The sequence below is a fragment of the Stomoxys calcitrans genome, chromosome 5, assembly GCF_963082655.1.
Source record: "Stomoxys calcitrans chromosome 5, idStoCalc2.1, whole genome shotgun sequence".
In the NCBI taxonomy this organism is placed as follows: Eukaryota; Metazoa; Arthropoda; class Insecta; order Diptera; family Muscidae; genus Stomoxys; species Stomoxys calcitrans.
In genome coordinates, this window is record NC_081556.1 from 93848339 (window position 1) to 93854338 (window position 6000).

At 42.0% G+C, this 6000-nt stretch overlaps 1 long non-coding RNA gene across 1 annotated transcript in view; it reads left to right on the forward strand.

The window, feature by feature from the left end:
• LOC131997975 (uncharacterized) overlaps nt 1-2518 on the forward strand; it is a 128527-nt gene extending 126009 nt beyond the window's left edge. The window contains exon 3 of the long non-coding RNA XR_009398485.1: nt 2436-2518. This is a non-coding gene — a long non-coding RNA (uncharacterized LOC131997975). The remainder of the gene's footprint in view (nt 1-2435) is intronic.
• Nucleotides 2519-6000: the final 3482 nt, after the last annotated feature.

Here is a 6000-nt window from a genome sequence, read left to right on the forward strand (position 1 = left end):
TCCGCCTATGACGCTGAACGCATGGGGTCCAAATCCTAGCGAGACCATCAGAAAAAATTTTCAGCGGCGGTTTTCCCCTCCTAATGCTGGCAACACTTGTGAGGTACTATGCCATGTAAAACTTCTCTCCAAAGGGTGTCGCACTGCGGCACGCTTTTCGGACTCGGCTATAAAAAAGAGGCCCCATTATTATTGAGCTTAAACTTGAATCGGACTGCACTCATTGACATGTGAGAAGTTTGCCCCTGTTCCTTAGTGGAATGTTCATGGGCAAAATTTGCATTTTCAGGCCCATAAAAGCCACATTTATTATCCGATTTTACTGAAATTTGGGACAGTGACTTGTGTTTGGACACACGACACGACTTCCTCCATTTGGCCCCGATCGGTCTTGATTTGGATATAGCTGCCATAAAGAACGATCTTTCGATTTAAGGTCTTGGTCCCATAAAAGCCGCATTTATTATCCGATTTTGTCAAAATTTGCGACAGCGAGTTGTGTTAGGCCCTTCGACATTTTTACTTAATTCGGCCCAGATCGGTCTAAATTTGGATATAGCTGCCATATAGACTGATCTTTCGATTTTAGGTTTTGAGCCCATAAAAGGCGCATTTATTGTCCGATTTCGCCGAAATGTGGGACCGTGAGATGTGTTAGGAAGTTCTACATCCTTTTTCATTTTGGCTCTGATCGGTCCAGATTTGAGTATAGCTGCCATATAGACCGATCTCTCGTTTTATAGCTTTGGACCCATAAAAGGCGCAATTATTGTCCGATTTCGCTGAAATGTGGGACTGTGAGCTGTGTTAGGAAGTTCTACATCCTTTTTCATTTTGGCTCAGATCGGTCCAGATTTGGATATAGCTGCCATAAAGAACGATCTTTCGATTTAAGGTCTTAGGCCCATAAAAGCCGCATTTATTATCCGATTTTGTCAAAATTTGGGACAGCGAGTTGTGTTAGGCCCTTCGACATTTTTACCTAATTCGGCCCAGATCGGTCTAAATTTGGATATAGCTGCCATATAGACCGATCTTTCGATTTAAGGTCTTAGGCCCATAAAAGCCGCATTTATTATCCGATTTTGTCAAAATTTGGGACAGCGAGTTGTGTTAGGCCCTTCGACATTTTTACTTAATTCGGCCCAGATCGGTCTAAATTTGGATATAGCTGCCATAAAGACCGATCTTTCGATTTAAGGTTTTGAGCCCATAAAAGGCGCATTTATTGTCCGATTTCGCCGAAATGTGGGACCGTGAGATGTGTTAGGAAGTTCTACATCCTTTTTCATTTTGGCTCAGATCGATCCAGATTTGAGTATAGCTGCCATATAGACCGATCTCTCGATTTATAGCTTTGGGCCCATAAAAGGCGCAATTATTGTCCTATGTTGCCGAAATTCGGGACAGTGAGTTAAGCTAAGCCCCTCGACATACCTCTGCAATTTGGCTCAGATCGCTTAAGATTAGCATATAGCTGCCATATAGACCGATCTCTCGATATAAGGTTTTGGGCCCATAAAAGGGGTATTTATTGTCCGATTTCGCCTAAATTTGGGACAGTGAGGTTAGTTAGGCTCTTCGATATCCCTCTTCAATTTGGCCCCGATCGGTCCATATTTGGTTATAGCTGCCATATGGACCGATATCTGGATTTTAAGTCTTGACCCCATTAAAGGCACATTTATAATCCGCTTTCACTGAAATTTGACACAAAGACTTATGTTAGGTTTTTCGATATCCATGTCGTATATGGTTCAGATCGGTCTTTATGTGGATATAGCTACCAAAAAGACCAATATTTTGTTCTACAAAATTGAACAATGACATACTTATTAGACCACTCAACGTCCGTGCCGAATTTGGTCCAAATCCGACCATGTTTTAATGTAGCTGCTTTGGGGGCATAAATTATGCATTTTTTACCGAATTATGATCGATGTTGGTTCACATATATACTCGAGATGATGGGCATACAAAGTTCGGCCGAATTAAACGCCTTTGTACTTCTTGATTCTCTAGAGCGCGTAATTCTTATCCGATTTGGCTGAAATTTTACTTCTTGAACCCCTATAGGGCGCAACTCTTATCCATTTGGTTGGAATTTTGCACAATGGCATCTGCTTTGGCCTCCTACATCCAAGCTCAGGATGTCCCGAATAGGTTCATGATCTGATAAAGCTCCATAACGGCTGCGTTAGTTCTTACCTATTATCGTTTGTTTGCCTTTAAAGATACACCGGCAAAAAAATCTTGGCAAATGAGATCCATGGTGAAGGGTATATAAGATTCGGCCTGGCCGAACCTAGAACGCTTTTACTTATTATTTGTTGTATCTGGATTTTTATAAATTTCCTTCGAATTATGTCCATTAATAATTCTTTAAACAATGTTGCAATGACTCATCACTTATTCTCTTTTAATTTTCTTTTCAGGTAAGATTTGATGATGACATAAACAAACAATATAGGAAAATTAATCATCAACACATTTTAAGGTAAAAGTTTTATAGACACTTCATCCTGTTGCTCAACTGTTGAAAATGTTTTATTTAAAAAAATGTAGAACATGCCCTAGCCGCAGAACCCACAGGGTATAATTATTTTATTGGTATGTTGCCATGACAGTAGACACCAAATGAAATCCATGTGTAAATACAAGCACACAGACAGAGGTGTTTTGGATGTGTGTGTTTGTGTATGAGGTTAAGTTTGTGTTAGAATTCCTCCCAACTCATTCAAATCCAATTTGAAATTCCATTTACTTTGTGTTACACACATGTTGCTCAACATTGTTCTGCAACATGCTAAGGAAAAGAACACACCAACATTGCATTGCAACACACACCCACACACACGCTCCAAGACGATGTGTGTACATTTGTTAGCTATAAATTCTATGCTTTTTAAAGGATAATATTTAATTCATGCAAAAACTTTGTTCCCCCAAATTGCTGCGGCTAGAAAACGAAGGTTTTACGCAAATACTATTTCAGGCATATGATGACAATTCAACCCTTACAAAATTTAATGTAGAATGTTCGAATGTATGGGTGTGTGAGTGTGAGTATGAGTTTGTGACTGCAAAAGACCGTGGCGGCGCCAGCTAGGCTTGCACTCTGACGAGACAATTCCACAAAACCCAAGCAGACAGACGTTGCCGCTGCAGACATCCACCACCTAAGGGTAGTTTTTCTTGCATTTGCATGTTTTTTTTGCGCTTCTTATTTTGCTCCAAACTGTTCGCTCATTGTTTGTGATATTGCTTTATGGTATCAAACATCACTTGAACTACGCCAACACCGGCAGTGCCACCACTTTATGCTACAATGCAAAAGCAGCAGCACTAGGCAGTAGACACATTTATTAGAGGGCGGTTAACAGTGGGTAAAAATGAGAAATGGATATGAATGCAGGCTGTGGGAAGCCAAGATTCTGGTTGCTGGTCTTCAAAGGGATTGATTTAAGGCCTCATATCGAGGGATCGGATTATATGGGACTTAAATTGGCTTTTAATACGCACCACCATAGGGTATACTAATCTTGTCATTTGGTTTGTAACATCTCGAAATCTTGGTAGAAATAGCGATAGAACCCTCTATATAGCCGACTAGGTCGTGAGGGGCTGTTTCGGTGGATTTGCCTTTACTATATGCATGCTGCTGCTGTGACAGGTGATCTCCAGGGATCTTTGCCCGGAGATATGTTTCTATCAACCTCTTAAGAGCCTTCGCCATAAAGGATGTCAGACTGATAGGACGAAAATTTAACGCTTTTCCTGCTTTCGGAATGAAAATGACCTTTGTGTAGGTAGAAATAGCGATAGAACCCTCTTTATAGCCGACTAGGTCGTGAAGGGCTGTTTCGGTGGATTTGCCTTTACTATATGCATGCTGTTGCTGTGACAGGTGATCTCCAGGGATCTTTGACCTATGATATGACAGACTAATAGGACGAAAATCTTTCGCTTTTCCTGCTTTCGGAATGAAAATGTCCCTCCATCCCACAGTTATATATGACATTTTGATACCAGCAGAGTATATCACCCTAAGCCAGGGAACCTGTCTAACAGACACAGCTTGTAATTCAACCGGTAATGCATCATCATGGCCTGGCGACTTAAACTTGTTGAAACTTCATAACACCCAAAGGATTTTGGGATCAGACACAATTTCCCTAATAACGCCCGACGAATGCATACCAGTGGCAACGTCTTCTGGCGCCACGTTGTCCGTTGGAGAATTTCCCGGGAAATGTGTCTCAACGAGTAGTTCTAGTGTTTCCTCACTAGACATTGTCTATGCATTCTCTGACTTCTGAATATACCCCACCGTGATAGGTTTCGAGGAGAGAATCTTCCTTAGCCTAGAGGCCTCAGATGGCAGAATTCTACCCAGGATTTGCCCTCATATTTTCTTAGCTCAACCTTATAGATGTCCCAATCGTGTGGTGCTTTTGTGGCTTTCGCTCTATTGAAGAGTTTTCTGCAGTCCTTCTTTAGACCAACCAACTCTGGGATCCACCATAACGTTCGCTTTTTGCCCCTTGGCTCTGGCACTAGGACATTCTGATACTAGCGAGTCATTCAGGGTCTTCGTGATGCGCCTGACCACTATGTCTATATCCTTCGAAGTTTCCACTTCCTTTTCTGGTCTAGAAGGGATAGACGAGCAGAATTTGTGCCGAAATTTATCCCAATCCGCCTTTCTTCTATTGCGTTGCCCAAAAAGTAATTGCGGATTTTTTATATAGTCGACGTTGACAAATTTTTTCACAGCTTGTGACTCTGTAATTGCATTCTTTCTTCTGTCAGTTATCAGCTGTTACTTTTAGATTGCTTTAGAAAAAAAAGTGTCAAAAAAGTATATTTGATTAAAGTTCATTCTAAGTTTTATTAAAAATGCATTTACTTTCTTTTAAAAAAAATCCGCAATTACTTTTTGGGCAAACCAATATTTTGTCGAGGGGTCACTTTTGCGGTATTTTCTCCAAGGCTAAAACTAATATGACGATGATCAGAGCAGCTGTGGTCATTCAAGACTTCCAAGTTGCTGTTGTAGCCACATTTTCATATGGAGGTGGCGATGCTCGTCAAGCTCCTGTAGCTGAGCAAGCTCGTCCCGGGAACAGAGAAGCCATTGGTTATGTAAAGGCGCCAATAACCCGCTTTGACATATCGATCATCATACGCACTTAGTATTTGTGCTAGAGCCGGTGCCGCCCGGCCTCTCACTGAGACTCTCCGCTAGATGCCGCTGTTTGTCCGTGACTGCCGTTCTAGCTACACCGTATGAAGCATTCCACTATCCGCAACATGTGGACGAGCCTGGTAGCTCGCAGCTAAGTTTCCCACTATAGCAATGAACACCATATGGATCGGACCTCAATGTTTCAGCCTGTGTGGTGCTCACGGCTAACCCATGCCGGGACACTTCCCAGTCGCATATTCTTGCGCTTATGTCTGCCGATACAAAAGTCATATCTACTACCTCTTGCGTGGTCCTGGTAATAAAGGTCGATTTATCCCCTCTAATAAAAAGTCGCCCGATTGAATCTTCGAATATATTCGATAAGCAGCTCATCGCTTTCGTTGGCATCAGAACTTCCCCATATCTGGTCATGTGCATTAGCATCACTTCCCGCAATGAGGCTCTTCTTCCCTGCAGAAGCGTTTTCAATCAGCAACTTAGATTTGAAGGCGGCATCTCTGAATCGTGTGCCTTATACGTAAAGGGAAGCCAATCGGAAATGCAAATTGCAAATTTTGCCCATGAACATTCCACTAAGGAACAGGCGCAAACTTCTCACATGTCAATGAGTGCAGTCCGATTCAAGTTTTTATGCTCAATGATAAGGGGCCTCCTTTTTATAGCCGAATCCGAACGTCGTGCCGCAGTACGACACCTCTTTTGGAGAGAAGTTTTACATGGCATAGTACCTCACAAATGTTGCCAGCATTAGGAGGGGAAATCCAACGTTGAAAATTTTTTCTGATGGTCTC